At 43.2% G+C, this 21,725-nt stretch overlaps 1 protein-coding gene across 5 annotated transcripts in view; it reads left to right on the top strand.

Moving 5' to 3' along the window:
* Positions 1 to 5,937: 5,937 nt before the first annotated feature.
* Positions 5,938 to 21,725, top strand: part of KLHL13 (kelch like family member 13) — an 89,255-nt gene continuing 73,467 nt past the window's right edge. Inside the window, exons 1-2 of one of the 5 annotated variants that reach the window (XM_067303986.1) lie at positions 5,944 to 6,000; positions 16,629 to 16,693. The gene's annotated coding sequence lies outside the window, so the exon portion shown is untranslated. Of the gene's footprint in view, positions 6,001 to 15,950; positions 16,165 to 16,628; positions 16,694 to 21,725 lie in introns of those variants that run through there. The other 4 variants (XM_067303985.1, XM_013952737.2, XM_067303987.1 and 1 more) reach the window with 4 other exon arrangements.

Below are 21,725 nucleotides of genomic sequence, written 5' to 3'. Positions count from 1 at the left end.
CTGCTGGAAGAGCTCTCCACTGCCACTAAGGAAAACCACTCCCTGGCCATTTGAAAGATGTTAATATTTTGATAGCACAAAGAAATCTATTTTAAAAATAGCTGTTACTCCCAATCCAAAATTCTGCTCCATTGAGATTAGCTGGAAGAAAGAAAAAGATAAACCATGGAATGACTTTTGGAGCAAATGAGCAAATTTCAATATCGTATGTTTTGCTTGAATGCATTTATTTATTTCAATGCATGAATTTACCTACTCAGAGGTAAGGGAAGACTACAGGCTGCGACTGGCAGGCTGCAGTTAGGAAAGGCTTGTTATTTGTTGGTGTTTTTGTGCCAGAGGAAGGCTTTCCAAACAGCTTAGTCAATGTAAGATGAGGAAGTCCTTATTGCAAATGTAAATGTTGAAATCATGCAAGACTTTGGAAGACTAAGTGCATAAAACATTTTGTGCGCCCACTATGGTAACTTGTATTCTGGGCAGTGAAAGGAATGATTGACTGTCTGATCCTTACTTCACTAACTTATACAAAGCCTGGATAATGCAACAGATAAGATTTACTGGTACCTCTTAAAAACTGTAACTCATTTAGCAATCCTTATCACTCATGAGCTAAAAAAAAATCATTAAAATGTCAGCGTTACCTTTACTTGAGTTCTTCATGTTCTCGAACTGGAGTTATTGTAGCACTGGACAACACGAAAATTTAAGTGGCATATTTAGGTCAGATCCTGTCTTTGTAGCTGCTATGTTAAATTTTGCAACAATTCCAAGTTCCTGAGGCACTTAAACCTTGCATTACGCTGATGTCCTCCCTTTTGGCTGAATGTTATTTACTGACTCTACTCCCTGCAGTAGTCTTCTCTGATTTTCCCAGCTTTCCTTCTACTTCTCTCACATTTCATTTATCTTTCTAGACTCCAAAGGTTTTGATCGATTGTACTCTGAATGTTTTTGCTTTTTTCACACATGATGAATTTTAAAGCTCAGTGGCCACAACAATTCCCCCTTCCTACATATTTTAATATTTTGACTGCATCTCTCTCTAGCGAAATGCTTCATTTATGTTGGAAATGTTTCCCGGAGAATAGCGGTGATGTTCATGCTGAGTCGTTCCACGTCCTGTTACATTTTTGCCTGGAAGAGAAGTGCAGACTGTCAAAACAGTGATTCTCTGTTGCCCCAACAGATGTCCTTTCCCCAGTGGGAGACTGCACAGACAGCAAAGAGAGACGAAATGCTTAAAAATGGCATGAACAAAAATCACTCATTAAGTTGGTGGGTTTTACTCGTTTTGCATTTGTGGAAATGACTGTCGATGGTGAAAACAAGTTGAAATTCAAGTCTTGCACACACAGGGTTAATCTATATTGGGCTTTTCATTTAAAACACTAACGTGTGGCAACATGCACTGGTCAGCTATTTCCTCTTCTAAGCACAGAGAAACTCCAATACATCCAGCACTTTTGGGCGGTAAAGGCACTGGTTTTACAAGGAGGCACAATTCAGGCATCTTCTGCACCAAACTTTAACATATTTGTAGTTAGCATGTCATTTTCTGGGGGTCCCAGAGGACACGGCTACAAGATCATGGCTAAGTCACAAACTGCTGTGGCCGTTTCTCCACGGTGGTGGATCCAGAACGGTGCTGGGTTTGGAGTCACTTGGGCATGTTGCCCGTGCCCATGCCCCTGCCTCAGCAGGATTTCGGTGTGGGCCCAGACCCACACGAAAGCTCCTGTGTGGTGCCCGGCGGGTCTGGCTCGCCCACCACCATCCCGGAGAGTGGACCGATGGTACCTGACTGCCTGCGGCTGGCTCCATAGGCATGTCCAAGGTTCTGAGGTCCAGCTGGCTCTGATCCTACCAGGGTGCTGGTCGCTAAGAATATACAGCATCAGCCTGGAGTCTCATCACTGGAGTGACCTTCCTTGCTGGAATTCCTGGGAAGTGACTGGGACCTCCCGGATGCCACTGGGAATGAGTACAAAGAGGAGGGCAAAGCAGGAGAGCAGTGGGAGAGCAGCATTTTTCCAGCTCTTCTGGAAAAATTGAACCTACCGCTAGGGATTCTTTGGTTCAGTAACTTCCTCTGGGAAATTTCCAATTCACACTGTGAGAAAACAGCAAGAACAGGACTCGGATATACTCTGCTCCGCAAAAGATTTTGTATGAGGCTCTGCCAGCCTTGGCAAACATGATTTACTGCTGCTCGAATCCCTTTCCCCGCTTGGTGGCTGGAGCAATAGCCTTAGAGCGGTAGCAGATGGTCTGCTGTCAAGCCTCTTCCGCGTGTGCAGCCTGGCTGCCGGCACTGGCCTTCGGGACGGGATGTCGGCCGGCGGGAACAAGCTGGGTTCGCTGAGCAGACATTAACTTTTACTTCAACAACTCAGAAAAACCTGCTCTGTAGGATTTGTGTGTTAGCAGGGACCAGACTAATCGGTGAACTTTGCAAAGACAGTGAAAGATGCGTGTGTGGATGGAGTCAAGCTGCCTATAGCTATGGGCGAAGGGCGAAAGTCAAAGGTTTAAAATGAAGGACTTACCAGATAATATGCTTTTGGGGTTTACCCGTTGACCAATATGCATCTCCTCTCCCATTTTAGAGTGATGTTAATTCAGTCCAACTGTTATTCTGGCATGAATGTGCAGGTCTATTCAGCACAGAACATTTTCAGGACAGAGGGAGCATTAAGGGCCTGATCCTGGAAGTAACTGTTTTCCAAATTGTAGCCTACAAATGCTGCAAGGAGAAAGGCAAGGCAGAAGCAGTGTCCAGGGAGCACACGAGCTAGCTTCCGGAGCTCGAAGCAGATCGATGCATCTGTATCCACAGCATTGCACTTGGAGTACTTAAAGAAGGGGTCGTGGATTGTAGTGTTCATGTTGGCAGGGAATGCAAGTCCAAATAGCTGGAGAAATGCTGCTATCCATACAATATGTATGGGTACTCCCATTGGGACTATTCACATGCTCAAAAAAGTTCACCAGTGAATATGTGCAGAATCGCAAACAGTGAACATACCTGGTCATAGGTAATTTAAGCTTAATAATGCTTAGTTCCTCTTTTACCAAAGTTCTGTGGTCACCTTTATAACAAATTCTGCATAAGTTATGGAAAATGTTCACAATTAATTTCCCTTAGCCCAAGTGGTGGGCACTTTTTTTTTTCTTTTTAGATAAAATCAAGTTGTAAAACTTTTAAACAGGAAACATTGCTGCTTAATGGGTATTATTCTCTTTACATGGTCTGCAATACCAACACAAAATGAGTGTGAGGTGAATATAAACATACTCTTTCTGAACTGGCAGGTTTGTTCATTCTCTATATTGCTGTTAGGTGTTGAAAAATATCCCCAACTACAGCAAATTCTGTTCAGTATAGTTATCAAATGTCAGATTTGGGGGCATAAATGCTTAGAATGCTTCTGAATGTTTCTGAAAGGAACTACACTTTATGTAGACTTTAATAGGAAATGTATGTAGTTATGGATTTGTGGTAAAGTTATGTAAAAAAACCTTACCTCATAAATTGCTTTACATTAGTAATTTTGTCTTGTGTCATGTTTATATTTTGCGATGCCTGATAGAGATTCCAGAGCAAAGCTAAGGTGCTTTTCTTGCAGCAAAATACGTAAGAGAGATCTCAGAGCTTTGCAGAGAAATGAAAAACTATTTTTAGACAAATTGTATTAACCACAGCATAACATTAGAGCAATCCGAGTACACAGATATTCTGTAAGACTGCCTTTCGCCAAAGGGGTTAATCCTTGGTGATGACACATAAATCAGCCGAGCAGAGCTTTGCCCTGCTGCTGTGTAATCCCTCTGGGGCTTCTGGGGGCAGATCTGGGGGTTTTGATGCTGAGAGGCCCCTGCTACGTCTGGGAAAACCTGCCCAGTTTTCGGGGTGGAAGTGTTAGAAGACCACGGGAGCACTAATAGCACTCGATTAGTTTGCCGAGTCCTTAGGAAACAAGTGGGTATATTGAAATGGGAAATGAGATGGAACCTGGGCTGTAAGAAAACACCCTCTGCCATGGAAGCAAGCAATGGGAGTCATAAAATTTTGGTGTGGTTGGAAGTGTGGGATCGGTTTGAAACTCGGACAAAATCCCACGTTAAATGTGCTGCGGAGACATTACCCTGCTTTGTGAGTAAAAAGAGCTGAAAGAGCACTGTATCTATAGGGGCATGTGTTTTATAGCTACCGCTTAAATAAACAGCAGATTTGATTTCCCTTCGAATGAAAATAAATAAGTAAAAAGGTGAAGAACTAACTATTACAACCAACCTTCTGTAAAATTGTCCAAGTGAGCACATTCTAAGATTGCAGCCATCCTATCTGGAAACATTTGGGAAATATCCAGAGTGTCCCTATGTCCATGTCTCTTCTCAATGAAGACAAACCCAAAGCTCTGAAAGGTGAGTAGAGTTTGGCATTGGCTCATGCAGGAGGCCATTTTCAAGGACAGAAGTAGGAAAATACATACGAAAATGCTTTACTCTGCAAATGAGACAATGAATTTCTTGTCGGCCTGAGCGTAGTGATGAGTTGGCTCCCTGGGCTTGATTCTGCTTCAGTTGATGTTAATGATGTGAAGGGAACAGAAGCGATCCTGAAACTATCCCAAGCAAAAACTGTTGGAATTGTTTAACTAGAATCTCTTTCTCTCCAAGATAGATGCTGCACTGCCTTTGACAAGCCACTTCTGAAAATCTCTACATAAAATGCAAGTTTAAAAGTACGGAACTTTAGGGTTATGCAAAGGGCATCAAATGTGCAATGGTTTCAAATATGCAAACGTATCAAATGCTATGACATGGTTTCACGCTTTTGCTTAACCTTTCCTTTAGGGCAAAATCTGGCATCTTTCAGGACAAGGCGTTTGCCAAGCCAAAGTCACCGAGCCGCTAGGAGAAGTGGCTGCAGTCTTGGCTGGAAGGCTCCCCACGGCTTCCTAATTAGTTTTGCACCATGTTCTGCCCAGAACTGCATTGCTGAAATTCCTCCGCCTTCATTAGGGCTGAAGGGGTTTAACTAAGGCATTATTTGACCTGAGATTACCTACGGTCAAAAATTTGCTGCGTGTGGGGGTTTAGTAATTAAGATGTGTTTACAGGAAACAGTGCAGGCAGAACAGCAGAAGAACAACAGTTCCCAAATAAGAGCAGCAGCCCCAAGAAAGCAGGAAGAGGAACGCAAAGAAACTTTTCTGTTACTGTACTGCGGTGTTACAGGAGCGGGTGATGCTGCTCTGACCCTTCCAGTAGTAAATGGCATAGCCAAGACAGCAACAGCTAGAAAGAAAAGTCGAATGGGATTGTCTTTCCACTTGGAAAGAATGCTGATCTCAAATTCAGCCTCCTTAGAAGGCTAACAGATTTTTTTTTTGTACGACTGCCATTCATAGTAGTTAAGTTTCACAACTTAATTTGCGGATGCAAACAATTTTCCTTCTAAAAAATATTTTAATTAGACTCTTGGAGTAAATTTTGTGATGCGTTTGCTGGTGCAGAACAAGACCACTTATTTTGCGCTGGCTGGTCGAGCGGCTCCCACCTCGCGCGACCACCCCCTGCTCCCCCTGCCCCCTTGCAAGGGAGATAAAACCGCTCCACAGACGAGTTGGGGAACAGGGGGCGGTGCTTGCAGGGAGGGCGCCCCGCCCCGCCGCCCTCGAAGCCCCGCCCACACCCTTAGCCACGCCCTCATATCGGCCACGCCCCTTCATCTGCCCCGCCCCCTTCCTCGGCCCCGCCCAGCGCGGCCCTGGCGGCGCCTGCGCGCGGGCCGGGCGGCCCGCCATGTTGGCGCGGGCGGTGACGCGCGGCGGCCGGAGGCGGGGCCAGGCGGCGGCGGGCGGGCGGGCGCGGGGAGCGGGGCCGCGCTCCCGGTCCGCGCGCGGGACTTCGGGGACGCTGCGGAGCGGGGCCCGCCGCCGGGGCCGGGGCCGGAGCCGGAGCCGGGGCCGGGCGGGCAGCCGCGGCCCGCAGGTGAGAGGGGGCGCGGGGGGACGCTGCCGGCTCTGCCCCCGCCGGGGTCCCGGAGCCACCGGGGGCCTGTGTCCTGCGGGGCCTGCGTGCCCGGGGCGGCCGGCGGGCGGGGGCAGCGGGGCCGCCCTTGTGCGCGGAGCGGGGCCGGGGGGCGAGGAGGGGCCGCTCTTTGCGGGGGGAAGGGGCTGCCCTGAGGGCGAGGGGGGGGAGCGCTGTTTGCCGGGGGCGCGGAAAGGCTGTGCTGCTCCCGAGGGGGCGCCGGGGTGCCTCGTCCCGCGGGGAAAGGTGCCTGTCGGGGGGGGGCGAGGGAAGGGTGCCCTGGTTGCAGTGGGGGGTGCCGTGGTTGCAAGGGGGGGGGGCAAGAGAAGAGTGCCCCGTTTGCCGTGGGGGGTGCCCTGTTTGCAAGGGGAAAGGTGCCGTGTTTGCAAGGGCAGGGGGACGAGGTAAGGGTGCCTTGTTTGCAATTGGGGGGAGGTTACCCTGTTTGCAGTGGGGGCTGCTCTGCAAGGGAGAAAAAAGGGGGGGGTGCTTTTTGCAAGGGGGAGCGTACCCTCTTTGCAAGGGGGAGGCAGAGAGTGTGCTGCAGGGGTGGTTGTGTGCGAGTGTGGTGTGCTTGGGGCTGAGAGAGGAGGATAGTGAGGGCCGGAGCAGGGGTCTCCAGGAGAGGGTCCTGGGCAGCAGTGAGGGGTGGCAGGGAACAAAGCGGGATTGCCTCTGGGAGCAGGTCCCTCTGGGAGCCCTTCGAGCAGCGCTGCTGGGGGCTTGCTGTGGGGAAGGGGCTGGTGTGCGTTGTCTTTCCTAAAAAGTGTCTTAGTGCTTCGACTCTCCTTTTCCAGGCATTGTTTTGTAGTCATTGTAATCATTTTCTTTCTTTCCCTCTGACACTTTCCGCTCGTCGGTGTTTATTGTTTCACGGTCTTTAAATAGGCCAGTTGAGTTTTGGATGCAGGAAGGAATTTGAGGGATTAGTCTGTGATGCAGCCTTCAGAAACGGGTGTTACTGTAGGTTGTGATTAACTTGCTAGTCTCTTTACCCTATTTGCATAAAATTTAGGCCAAGCTCTGTTTTTACTAGGTGCTGTTCAGGACTTTTCATCTCCTCGTGAAAAGTCTGATGTTAACTTGAGAGCTCTCCAGCTCTTCACTCGGGTCCTTTGTAAAATTCAGGAGCTGCGAGGTGCACATCGTTTTTCTGCTTCGTATGGCAAAGAGCTCTTTAGCTTGAATGTGCTGAGTGTTAGTGAAACTGATGCTGACTTGGACCTGCTGTGAAATCTGCATCAGAAATATCTCCCTTATTTAAGTATGGCTCACACATTTGAATAGGATGCCACGGAGGAGTCTTCCTTGTTCTTTCCCTAGTGAGCTATGCACAGAGATAATGCTAATGAAGAACCTTCAGGGCACTCTCCCCACTTCTCTGATTTCATGGTAGAGCCTGTTCTGCAATGCAATCCCATTTAATACTAGAATACGCTGCAAAGTGTTGATAGTAGAAAGTTTGGGTAGTAACTAGAACTAAATGATACCTTGACGGCTCTTCTTATGATCCCTTTGATTCTGTGATTTTTTTTTTTTTTCAAAATGGTGCTTCTAAACATTTTCCCTCACTTGTGAAGTTCAAAAAATCTCAGGGAGCTGCCAGCACAAATTAACATGCTGCTCTGCTTCAAAGAAGCAAGGCTGTTTCTAGTGAGCATTGGCTTGACACCAGGTATCAAAAATGAATTTAAGTGGCTTTGCCCCAGCCAGCTTTTTTTTTTTTTTAATTTTAAATAGTTTCTGCTGCTCTGTAATTCACTCAACTGAAAGTCATCTGAGGCAATGGTTCAGCTATACCTAGTTTATAGCAGTAATGGTGACTTGAGGAATTCTGCTGCTTGTGGTCTCACTGGCACAACTTCTGGTGATCCCATGGTGTGAAGTAGGTCAGCAAACTCATCTGGCTAGAAAAAAAGGAATGTGCACAGGCTTCCTGATCCGGTTTGCAGTGTGGTCCCCCAAACGGTAGGAGAGCATGACCATGGGGAGAAGACTGATGACTGGGATCATCTAAACCAATGTTGCTAGGAGTTGGCTCGCTGCACCACAGGGGTGAGTGGGATGGAGCAAAGAGGGAGCGTTTCCAGCTGGTGTCACTGCTGAAGACATTGAGATCGATGACGAACCCTTCGTTAAGCTCTAAGGGGGCTCAGAGGGGAAGCGAAATGTAGCTGCTGCAGAAAAGGCCTTTGTGCTGGCATGTGAACTGGCTAGAAACACAGGAGGATTGGGTGTGCGGAGTAGAAACTTGCTGTTTCTCCCTGCATACCTGTAACTTAACTTTTTTTTTTTCTTTTGTTTTGCAGCAAGCTGAGGAAAATGTATAAAGCATTTAATTCTTGGAGTTCATTTAAAGAAAATCTCAGACCATTTAGTGTTTCTCTATGTAATATGATCCTTGTATATGGTTCTTGGACAGTGGGGATCAAGCCCAGGAGGTCTGGATCTAAAGGCATTCTGCTCTCTGAACTAAAAGTTCCACCAATGTCACCTTGAGGGCTGTATATTCCTAGCATGGTCCAGCTATTACGAAGGGGTAATTAGTCTGCGCTACAGAGAGACGTGTTGGTTGGGGTTCCAAATGAATTTGCAATGTGTTCTGCTAGAAATGTTTCTGCTAGCATTACTATATCGCCTCCACAAACACCACGATCAAAGCTGTCAAAACTGCTCTTATTTCTCATAGTTGTTATGTTGCTGAAATAGCTGTGATGCTTAGTACATGGGTTTTTTCTTTCCTTCAGCCTTTTAGGCGATATCTGTGCTGGCAAAACTTTCTAAGAAATTGCATTAAGGTAAAATTGAACAAATCGAACGATTGGAAGCGTTTGTTTTAAGAGCTAGCTGTCTCAGGGAAGATATTCAGTGCATGGCTGTTTTGCTATATCAATAGTACAAAACTTTCCTAATGACTCTTAATAGCTTATGAAAGTTGACTTAAATGGCCTTAGGCTAGGTTCTCATGGCTAGGTGCCTTTATCACAAATCCAACAGTGCATATTGGTATCAGTGCGAGTGGGAGGTAAAAGCTTAAATGGATGGGGCAGCATATGTTCTACTTTCATTGCAAGATTTCTACTTTAAGGGTTTGGGGGCTTTTTTTGTTTTTGTGTTTTGGGGTTTTTTTGGAATTCACAACTGTATTGCATTGTTGAAATACTGGATGGAAACATTTTTTACCATTTTCTTTTAACTATTTGTCATACAACAGGTTTCCTAAAATTATCAGACCAGAACTTTATTTAAAAACTAGTCTGGAAGAAATACTTCTTAGTGTATTTGCTATCCCTAAGCAAAGTGTCTTTGAAAAACTAGAAAATAGGTAAGCAGTGTTAAATAATAACCTCGGGGAGAAAAGGCATGCTTTCAGTACGTATTCAGTATCAGAGATCTTCGACTTGCTATTTTCATCTGAATTATTTACATAAAGGAAAACTTATTTATGCATTGCCTCCAAAAGTTTTACACTGTGGTGGGTGTTTTGGGGTGAAAGCACAGTGCGTAGTGAAGACAGCGGGTATCCCGTTTGGGAAAGCATTGACAAGTCGACTGGGACTGTAGGTGCCTTGATGTGAGATATAGGGCATTGCAATGTGAGACTTGATATTGGTGACAGAAACATTTCAGAAGTGCATTTACTGAAGACAGCTTTTGGGTTAGGAGGTAGGAGGGGATCTGTTTGAATGCACGAAGAGCTTGCAAGCTGGGACAAAATTTCAATTTGATTCCTTTGACTTGCGGGTTTCAGAAGACTAATCAGAAGAAAATTCAAAAGCTTTCTTATGGTCAGTGAAATAGCCTGTTCTGTAATGAATTTGATATCTTCCCTGACTATTTTGAGAAGCTGTTTTTAAGTGAATCAGGTTTATTAAGTTTCTGGATAATGCAGCAACTGCTGATTTGTGTTGTTAATCAGTGTTTTTGCTTTAAACTCACTGCGAGAAATATGTAATTTTGTTTCCTTTTTTGGAAATGGTACTTTTATAAATACTAATGACACTGGTCATGTGATTTCTTGGGGCTTTTGTTTTAAGCTCTTTGTGACTGATGCAGCTGCTGTTGGAGTCTATAGTTGTAAAAGCTGTGAGATTTGCTGGGCAGTGCCAATGCAGTCTCCATTTTTAAAGCTGTTCTGTTTGTTTCTTTTAGTAGGAAATACTTAAAATGTGAGAATGCTTATGTACAGGTGAAAGTAGATTGTAAACAGAAGTTTTGTTGTCAGAGGAGTTCTTAAATCCTTTGCCTCATCCTGAAGGTGCTTAAATCTTGGGAAAGCTTAAGATCTTTTTCTGCTTCTGTATTAAAGAGTGTCAGTCTTAGCAGGTGCCATGTGCCTGCTTGAACTGTCACATTATGTATTCTGCTGTTCCCTTCTGAGGGACACTATTTTGGAGGGTGCCTAAACACACCCTGGTGCAGATGAAAGGATATGGACAGGACAAAACTGCCCATGTCTTTTTATACAGGTGTGGATGCGATGGGAGTTGGACCTGACTGTGAACCATCGCAGTGGTTCAAAGCATGTGAGAGTTGGTGTTGTGCTGGCCCAATGGTTAAAACTGGGGATGGGAAGATGAATACCTGTCCCAGCTCTGAGGACTTAGAAGTATTTTAATAGGTATTGCAGTGCTTGGCTCATCTCAATGTGTTAGTTCCTTTGTGAATTTAAATTTCCGTCTTCGCGGGGGAGTGAGGGAAGAATTTTGTTCCCTTGTTCTGGGTGAGAAATATAAACTGAGCAGGCCGTTTTTATCCTTCTGTATCATTCAGAGATTGCAGGCCAGGATTTAGCGACACAACAAATGAGAGCCATGGTACATTGTAAGCCAGCTTGATTACACCTCCATCTGGTCAACTGCAGACTGTTACTAGGAAGATCGGGTTGCATATTATGAGAAAAATAAAATACAAGTTTTGAGTTATGCAAGAGTTAATGATTAAATGTTAGGAGATAATCCTGTAGATCCAATAAAGCAAGGCTATACAGGTGAAATTCAATCTGATTCCTTTCTCTTGATTGCTTTCTAGGACCTCTGTGTGAGTGGTCTGTTTTTCTAGTTTCAAGTCGAGTGTGCTCCACTTGCATTTCATTTAGTATCGTGGGAACTTTGATTCTTCTGAGTAACTGACCTTATCTGATAATGCTAAGGTGAAATATCTAGCAGTATGTTAAGATGATCTAAAATACCCAGTAATTTTTTTTGCCGTACTGGCACAAAAATTGAATCTTTACAACGCAGAAATGGAGCTTCAATTTTACATGGATGTAGTGTATTTTCTATATATTTAAATAGTTTTATAAGAGAAATAAATGCCAAGTTTTCATTTCTTTTAAATTTTAAGCATATCCCTAAACCTGTTAAGGATTGAAAATTAACTGTCTGATTCCCAGTTGGAGGGCTAAATCTGATGCTAGAGACTTTGGGGACAGTTTGGTGCTGCAGCTAATTTGATACATCTTAGGGCTGCTGCCAAGAAGGGGATGGTCCTGCCTTGTGGCTGCTGCGAACTCCCGCAGCTCCCTTTGCAGCACCAACACTTGTGTGATTGCAGGGCGATTTCTTTCATGCTGCTTATCTCATGGGAAACAAACCCACTCGTTAATGGTTTTTTTATCAGTTTAACTCACCCTGGGGCTACACCTTGCTGCTGTTCTCGCAAGTAGAGGTGGGAATCGCGTGGCTGGAGGTGTGTGGAGGGGAAGCAGGGCTGCTGCTCCTGCGCACACTGGAGCTGCAGTGATGGAGCGTCAAATTCCACCTCTCAGGGCTCACCCTTTGCACCGCTGATCATCTCAGCTGCCTTTAAAGAGGTGTTCCTGGGACGACTACTGTCAAGCTTTACACCTGCCTAGGAGCTGAATGGTCCATGTAAATATTTTACTGAAAGCGTGAATATGAAATTCCACACTGAATGAAGGTGGCAGGAAAGCTTCGTCTCTTAGCTCTGGGAGGAGTCGAAGCACCGGCCTGCGTCCTGCTCGCAGATGCTCTTGGGCTTCTGAAGGAAGCCGAGAGGAAGAAACAGGTTGTTCTTCTGCCTTGTCAACTTCTGGCTTCCCAGTGCCCAGCTCGTTCAAGTAGCTGCAGTATTATGAAACAGGCGTGATTCTGGGCAAGCTTATTGCTGCCCACAGGTTTTGCATAGAACAGAGGAAGCGACCAGCATGTCCGTTATTTAAGGAAAGCCATGAGTGGCACTGGCGTCCTGCAGGCTTAGAAGGGCAGCAGTATTTTGGCATGCCTTCTGTATTTTTTTTTTAAGAAGCTGATTATCTGCCAGGAGGGCCAGAGTTGTACAAGGTTTTTATTAGCAGTTCATCCATTTATTTTTGCCCCAAGGTCATCCTTCCACACACTGCTAGTGAACAACTTTTTAAGCAGTAGCAACTAAAAATTACAAAATATGCATATGGTTGTAGGTATCACTGTCACTTATTAATGACTTTTATTGCATGTTTGTATTGAAAGGTTTTTAACAAGAACAGAGTTCAACTGAGTCAGTTTTGTTCCTTTAAGCATTGAGTTAGTAATTGAGCAGTGATGTTATGACACTTAGAAAATGAAGCTAGACTCTTCTGTCCTATTGCTTCTAAACTTACATAATGGAATGAAAAAGGTATTTCTCATATTTTTCTTATACATAAAATATGCCCTATGAGGTATATTTTATATAAACTAAAGACTTGGCAAGCTTCAGCCCTCAAACTATAAATTAGGACTTAAACACTTGAGCGGCAAAAGAATGGAAGGATCAATCTAATTGGATGCGATCTTGTTGACCTGCCTTTGCTAGAACGCGAGAATTGCCGTACATCGCAAGCCCTCGGCAGGTATGCAAATCACACCAGTCTCTTGTGGCTAGTAGCGTTTCTCATGGAGGACTGATGCTAAGTGCTTAAGCATTCACTGTCTGACGCTCCGTTCTAAATTAGGTTTGAGCAGTATCAAACACTGACGTTAAAGGGCAGAAGAACATACAGGGAAGGATAGAGGGGCTAGTGCAGGCAGTTCAGTGCTCCAGGTGGGACTTGGTACCAGCTCTTCCTCCTGAGTATGAAACTTGTGTCCTTAATTTCCAGGCCAGCAGTTTTATTATATAAAGGAGAAGAGTAATGAGACTGTTATGATATCAGCTATCTCCAAGTTAGTGGAAAAGTGTTATCTCTTGCAATTATCTTAGTGAGGTTGGTGATACCACTAACTGCAAGAGAGTCTGGCCCACATCTTTGCAAATAGGCTAATCTTTTTTAGGAGCAGTTTAGTAGCTTTTCTTAATGTAAAGTGGAATAATTGGAGGAATTTGCAGGAAGGCTATAAATGGATCATGATCCAACTCCCCTAGCATCTCCTTTTTGCAAGGAGATAGAGGCCCTGAGTTTTTCCCTGCCTTAACTTTGATTTTCTTCTTTGTTAATAGAATGCTGTTGTTAATCTGTATAATTGATGGCACAGACTTCTAGAAAGTTTACTATTTTTGGTTGGTATTAAATTTTAGGGTGTCATACTAACTTCTAATCTTTTTAAAGAAAATGGTAATCACTCATGGAAAACTATACCGTATAGCTTTTTGTAATACATGCATCTAGCTCATACTATTGTTATCCTCTCAGATTTTTTTTTTCCTGTAAAACTGATGATACCACTTAAGAGCTGCAGTGATGGACCCAGACATCGTTGTGATAGTGCTTCACATGCACAGAGCAAAAGGCAGTTTCCATTCTTAAATCTTATCTTATGCTTGCTATAGTCTTTCTTCCACCTGTTATTTTAGCATGTGTGGTGGGGGGGGTTGGAGGTATGGGGGAATAACAAAACAGCTAGCACGGTAGGCAGTGTCTTAGTAAACATGTAGTCTAACTTAAGCTGGTTGTGGTATCACTTTTCTCCTTCAAAACGTGTAACCCTGAGGCCACTTGATGGACTTGCAGGCATCTCTTGCCTGCCTGCAAGGGCTTGCGTGCCGTGTTAATATTGCTGCTCACGTGGCTGTTCCCCGCAAGTGGAGCTCTGCGTGTTGCGTTGTCTTCTCTAAAAGTGCAGTGAAGTTGGACAGGACCGAACAAACCCTGTGAGCGGGGCATGCCTTCCTCTTAAAATTCATTCCTTGGAAGAGGACAAGCGTGCAAAGAGCCCTTGTTTCTCTTGTGGTGCCGGCAGGGATATCTTGACCGTCTCTGTTGGCTATCTTTCCTGGTTTGTGGAAGGAGTAAATATTTCAATAAGGGGGCTATAACCCTTATCTCTGGCGGCTGAGACAATTATGTGAGCTCTTCTACAGAATGACAACCAAAATAAGCAGTGATGGTTTAAACAGGCTAAATAATTGGTCTTTGTATCCGTTGATCCTGAATAAATAGGTTAGAAAGTACGTAGGGGCTGCTGAGCTGGTAACTCTTGCCCTGGCAGAGCTGTGCCTAGAAGAGGAGAGCCAAACACAGGGTATAAGCTGAAAGTGCGCTTACCAGACAGAAATGTGGCCTCTCCGCTATAAATAACCCTGCAATTACAGGTGAAGTAAGAGAATCCCGGTTCATGGATGTACTTTTTGGTGAGGCTGTAGTGATTTTATGCTGGTGTGGGGTGAAGGATGAAGTTTAGGCAGAGTTTATTGGGATGGAGAGGAGATGGCTGTAGCACAAACAGGCCGGCAAGCGCTGAGCAGCCAAGTGTCCCGTGCTCCCCGCGTGCGTGCAGAACAGTCCATGCGACGGCTATAAACGGCCCCAGTTAGGAGTTCAGATTGTTTATTCATTAGTAAAAGTAATGGTAGGAGGGAGTTGGCCTGGAAAATGAGAAAGTGCGAGAGAAGAGGTTGCATGGCAACACTTTGCACTCCAGAACGTGGACTCGAGAATAAATAATGATGGAAAAAGAAATGGGAGGAGGAAAAAATGAGTGGGCTGGAGGGAAAAACGCTATCTTTGTGTTGACTTTATTGTTTCAGTGCCATCCCAGATGTGTCTAACAAGCCGGACATTGTTCTCGTTTTTCATTACTGACGGCCTTTCATAAGGACCTCCACTGTAGTGTTGTGTGTGTCGCTGGAGGAGCCTGACACTGCTTTGCATAGATGCAGGTTATGCAAAATGTTCAGATAGGAGATGGCGGGAAGCCTGCATCTTATGCCCGGTTTTAGGGGGCTCCTTGCCAGCAGATACTATTTTCTAATGTCAGAACTTCATGGTTTTCTTCCCCAGAATGGCTCTTGTACACAATTCATCAGGAAGACTCTTAACAACATCCCTGCCACATTAATACTCCTTTAATTCTCGAACGTGGATCTTTGGCTGCCCATACACATATACATGTGCATAAATAAAAGAAAAATAATTTAATGCCTCCTAAGGAGGAATATCAAGAGGAAGCAAGTTTCATAAAATAAGACTGCAATAACCTCTCTAGTCTTCAGATAACTCCATCGTTTTGGTTAAGTTGAATGCTCTGTAGCATCTAGTGTTTCATTTCTTACCAGTTTTTATTAGTTAACGTGAAGCTTCCTACAGGATTTTGTCGTCAGTGGGATTGTTTTTCATTGCTGGAAGAATGATTACACTTCAGGTTGGGAAGTGCTCGTACTTGGAAAGCTGTTGTTCCTGCATTTTCTTTTCGTTTAACCGCAGAAGCGACCCTCACTGGTACTACTTGGATATGTGAATGCAAGTTGCCAAATTATGTGCGAGTTACGTTGTAATTTTTTTGTTTTCTGAGAGAAAAGAGAGGAAGTGAAAGCAGGCAACGTTGTTACCAGTGCTTCCTCACTCTGCTTTGGGTTAGAATGAATTAAAAAAAGGGGTGGGGGGAACACCCTGCTTGTTATTCTTTATGTTTTTGGGTGACTGTCCTTTTTTTTTTTTTTTTTTCCAATTAGACACACAATATCTACTCACTACAAGCATGAAAAGCAGTCTCTCCTCCCAACTTCTGCTCTCCAATTATTCATTCTCTGTAGTAGGATAACTTAGAGTGGGCTGTGAAATCCTGCGCTGTAACTTTGGCCCATTTCAAGCTGATTGTGACCTATATTCTTCTTGCAAGCCCATCCAGGGAGCCCTTCCTGCTGTGGTGGTAACTGTGGGGTGAATTTATGAAAAGCATGCTTGGTTTAGTGCAATGATGCAAGGTATTACTTCTGTTAAAAGCACTGCGATTCGTATGCATTCAGCGATTTATGTAAAACGGTGGCTCTAAGGAAATGCTGTGCCTGTGAGATATAAAGAGCAGAGACTGAGTTGAAAAGCAAAAGTTAGTTTTAACTTTTTTTCTCCCACACTATTGTTGAACTGAAATTGATTTTTATTTGCAGCCCTGGTCTTGAAGAAATGTGTGTTATAAATACTCAGTATACATGGAAGAGAGCAGGGCAGGACAGATTTGTAGTGAGTTAAACTTTCCCTTCAGGTAAAAAGGGGGAAGTTTCCGATTTTCCACTCTCAGTGGAGACAGAGCTCAAAGAGCTGCAGAAAGTAATAGTTAACTCTTCTGGAGATGTTCTACTCTGAAGTTCTTTTAAATAAAATCTATAGTGAATAATAGCGTGCCAGTGTGTGTGACAATTTTTTTTTCTCTTCCTGAACCTTGTTCTAGATGTCAAAATTAACCTGGACTACTTGGGAATGGCGAAACATAGCCCTGGGATCCTGCCATGAACAGTAAGAAAGTTGAGATGCTTTGTGTATGCAACTAATGAAAAATAATAATAATAAAGACTAAGGCCCAGTGAAACTGCTTCTGTTCAATTAACATAACTAGGCAACACATTCTGTAGTTCAGTGTGGATGTACTTCCAGCTTTTCATGTAATAACGAGGCAGTACAGTAAATCTGTTACACTGAAAAATTACAAACCTTTGAGCTGATGTAAATTAGAAATAATGACAAATTTTGATTTGGAGAGTAGCTTTACGATCCGTTAGCAGTTTTAGGAATTCTGCACAGTTCTCACAAGTGTTGCATGGAGGCGCTCACAGGCATTTTTAGAAGAGGAAATGAGAAATATGCTTGTACAGATGTTTAGTTCAGCGAGCGCCAGCCGCTCACGTTGAGAGGCCCGGCTCAGCAAGGGAGGACTCTTTGGCATGGGAAACGATACTGGGGAACCTCTGCAACCAGCATGACACTGGAGGTGGGCAGGCTATTATGGGGGATGCATTATGATAATTAATAATTACAATTATATGCTGTCAGAGTATAGCATTCCCTATTAGTCACACTACTTGCACTGTTACTGAAGCAACTGCTACTGGGCGGGTAACTTGGCTAAACTGGTCTTTAGTCTGACCTTTTCTATCTGACTTCTGTGGTATTTTCCTTACATGAAGCTTAGCATTTAATAGAAGTTGATTAAATAGTTTGTCCCCATGAAAGCAAGCACTTTCAAAGATATTTTTGAATGTTCACCTTTAACGAAATATTCAGATATTTTTGTGTTGTTATTAGTAATCTGAAACTTTTCATTTTTAAGGATACATGGATAAATACATATGTACATGCTATGTATGCTTTATGTATCTTTTTCTGGATATTGCAATAGGAATCCTTAAATGGATTCATTGAAAATTATTCTGCCCGATTTTTACCAATGCAAAATAGATGACTTATGAGAGACTGTTTTGGAAAGTAGTGTGTTAGTAAAAGTGTAAACTTCAGCTCAGCCTGGTGCTGTTGACACTATTTGTCAGCCTTCTCTGAGACAGAAATTAGAAGGCTTTTGTATGGTAATTATATCCAATTTGTGATATTATCAGTTGGAAATGAACAACACTTGGAAACTCCTGTATCTAAATGCTTTGCAGCAGTTTAAATGCTTAACATGCAAATGTTGATGAAAAATATTTTATTTTCTTTTGTAAACTTTCTGATCATATCTTGTTTAAATCTTTCAGCAGTGTTTTACATGGGACTTTCAAAAGCTGGTTAATATACTTGAAGCATTAGACAAAATGTTGAATATCTTGAAAAACTCAGAAATCTTTCAATGAAAACTCTAATTGTTCAAATGGTAATTGTGGCTCAAAACTATGTAGCCTTAGGTCATTTATCAGGACAACTGAGTAAAGACACAGGAAGCCGTTTAGTTTTGTGCATGCACAAAATTGTGTATGCAACACAACACAATACTGTTAAAAATCTATTCTCGCCTTTTTTGATAAGTTTGTTCAACACAGCTGAAGAAGTCAGACATGTATATTGCCTATTATAAATAGCTATTTTAGAAATCTTTCTAGAGTGTGGCTAAAGCATTAATTTATTCTTTGATCATGGATAGGCTGACCTAAGCTCAAGCTGTGCTGCTCTGAGCTAGAGAGTTCATTCAGTTTAAATTGTTCTGTTTAGCAAACTTTACCATTTAGAAGATGAACCTGTGAACTTTACCACTCAAACGTTTGTTCTTTGTCCAGAACCTTGTCATTTCCGTGGAGCTGTGAACAAATGTACATAATGACAGTGAATAATCCTTCATGTGTAGTGCAGTTAAGAGGAATTTTAAGGATAAAAGTGGTTCTCAGTACAGTTAGGACATCTAGAATGATTTTTTTTTGTACCAACTGGTATTGGGTATGAGATGGGTATGGGGCCAGAAGAGCTGGGCTGCTGTCATACCTATGTTCAATGTCCTTGTGTTCAGGAGATTCTTAATGTTCATTTCTAGGGCAAGTAGCATTAGAAATCCAAATCTCATCTCCAGTATTAAACCTGCAGTGTTAGAAGTAGTCTGTATGGCGTTAATAAGTGAAGTTGCCAGCATGTGAAGCAAGTGCATCTTATTCACCTCTTGCGGTGTTTGTTTGGCTTAGATAAGCCAGGGAATGGTGTGTGACCTGTCGTGCTCTGCCTTGCCTTACGGCTTAGTGTTTCCCAAATGAGTTCAGTTCCTTGTTTCTTTCTCTCTTTGTTTTAGGGTATGCTCAAACTAGCTGTTAAAAAACAAAAGAAGACTAACGCCTTTAAGCTGATCTGCAGCCTGGTCTTCCCTTAGCTTAAAACTTTGCCCGTTAGCAGCACCCTCGAATTAGTAAGCTTCCTGACAGTGGTTGGTGTTTGAAATCATGCTGACTAACTTTGTCTAAAAGCACTTTTCCCAGGCTTTTATTAGCATATGTAGATATTTTTTTTTCCAAGGATGTGGTTTAGATGTAGCCAGCAGGTAAAGGACGTGGCTAAATAAAATAACAACGGGTGGAAAGGCTCAGAGTTTAGTAGAAAGTGGTTGCAGGGTGGCTTGTTGCATGGCTGCTTGAATGGTAGCTCAAGGAAATGCAAAGGATTTAATTTTTCAGTGAAGCAAGTGGCTCTGGTATGCTAATGTACAGTATAGCTGAGGAGTGCCAAAATGTTTTATAGCAGAAAATGGGAAAGTGGTTTTTAATCTTCTGAGCTTTTATTGTCAGATAATGTATACTGCTTATTTAAAAATCATTTTTGAAGATTGGGGGACCTCAGACTACTGGAGTGTGCGTTATTTTTACTCAAAAGTTTCACAGGTTTTCAACCCTTATAATCATTTGGTTTTGGTCTGTTGTGGAACTGTCCTGTTGATTAACTCTTCCAGCGCAGAATTTAATTGGTATCTGTAAATCTGTGGCATGTGCTCTCAAAAACAGTGCTCCTGACGAAGAGAAGCAATCCATGCAGCTCAAGAGGTAGCAGTGTCATGCTTTCAGGACCCTTGAGAGGTAATTATTAGAAGCCTGCCTTTAGTCTTAATCACAGCGGCAGAAGCCCGCGTTGCCAGCCACCTCCTTACCCATCTCAGGGCAGGTTTCTGAAGCTCCTCGTCGTGGTGGGATGTCACCTGCAGCCGCCTCCCTGTCTCTCTCCTGTGGTCCCAATCTGTGACCGCTGCTGGAACAGCCACCGGTGGAGCTGGGCTCAGTACGGCTCAGCCTAATGGGAGAAAAGCTGCTTCCCTGGGGTTGGATTGCTTTATGCTGTGTTTGCTGGCACTCCTGATTTTGGGAGCACGGTGTAGTACGGCACTGCATGTTCCTGCTACCTCAGGTGCTATTTTAAACAGCAGATGTTTTCTTGGATGTGATCTATAAGGAGTATATTAACGTTCCCAGATTCTTCAGTGAACTATTTTCTCCTGTTATTATAGGAGTGAAAAACTATGCTAATGAGAAGCTGCTTGTTTTTTTGTAAGTACAATATTACTGAGGATTTCTAAGCTTGTCAAAACATGCTGAAGCTTGATTTATTCTGAGTTTGTGAAATACTTTGAATTTTTTTTATTGAACTTATTTTTCAAGCGCATTAACAAAGGACATTAGTTAATTGCCGTATGTGACAGTTAACTAGCATGATAGCATCCCTTTGGATGGATACAACTTCTTCTCTTAACACAATTGCACATTTCTGTTAGGTTAGTGTTTGTTCTGTTACCTGGAGTTGTATTTCAACAACTTGTTAGTGGCTTCGTTTATGACACTGGGTTTTTCAAAGGGCAGTAACTTGGTTGACTGAAATAAGTTGATAACTTCAGTTTTCGTATATTCTGTAGCCCAAGATATGGGATTACTTTTGTGCATGGATGTAGTTTTTATCAAGAATGTTGAAGTATTCATATACTCCTAGTTTGTAGATGGAACCTGGTAATGATTCTGCTTGTTCTTTAGTGATTATCAGGTGATATTTGATACCTGTTAATACTGCTTCTGCGTAGTGCAACTCCGATGTGCGTTATGGAAAATAGGAAGATCCAAAAACTTGCAGATAGTTCTCCCTGGAAACTGCCTACATTAGGCTATTCTACATACTACTTTATGCCTCCAAAAGGCCTTTTTATCTTGCACTTTTCTCTTTATTTAGAGAGGGATTCAAGCCACACTATGTTTAAGGGTGTAGTTCAATGTCAAAATTAATCAGCTGCTGCTGAAAGGGACAATCTGGCTTTCTTCCCCTGCTCTGTGCACAGTTGCTAAGTGCATGCCTAGGAACATGCGGTTGGCACCAGGTGAGCTGGATCAGCTTGCTCATCTGGTGGAAAACTGATTTGTGTCGAGTGGGTTCATTTTCCCATGGACAGTAGTTTTCTGTTGACCTGTGCAGCTGGTTGGTTTGTCAGATCCAGTACAAGGGAGGCAAGCGGTAGTGGCCGCCTGCGTTACGCTGTAGGTCAGGCTAAATCGCAGCCTCTTCAGGCTTTGTAATTTCTGAACAAAGTTCTAAATTCTAATTTCTGCACCAAAAATATTTGTGTGCCCTAGCATATTACCAGCACATGCAGTGATTTTATTTATTTTATGAAGACAATATTACAAGTAGTTTAACTGGCCTGTAAAATGCTAATCGATTTCCCGTGGCTCTTAACCACCCCACTTTTAAACTGTATGCCTAAATTTGCGCTGGAGGTCATTTCAACAAATATAATGGTTATATGGGAAATGAATCATTATTCATAAGCATATGTATTTGCTTTTGTGTGTCAGAAAGAATGATGGCAAAATGCATGATTCTTGCTTGGGTCTGCAAGGAACACTTAGAAATCCTATCACAGCAAAAAGAACAGCAACAGCAGCAAAGAACCCAAACCAAAGAGGCTTAAACAACTTGCACAGCAGTGAAGAATTCAGCCCCCACGTTCTAGCAGGGGGGAGCCGAGTCAGTGCTGGTGATCAGATATTTCCTTTCTGAGGACATAGTGGGTAGGTGTAAGCAGAGGTGTGAAATTTTCATATTTGTG

This window comes from Apteryx mantelli, chromosome 13 (assembly GCF_036417845.1).
Source record: "Apteryx mantelli isolate bAptMan1 chromosome 13, bAptMan1.hap1, whole genome shotgun sequence".
Taxonomy (NCBI): Eukaryota; Metazoa; Chordata; class Aves; order Apterygiformes; family Apterygidae; genus Apteryx; species Apteryx mantelli.
Note: the sequence above shows the minus strand (reverse complement) of the source record. Positions and strands in the feature narration are given on the sequence as shown.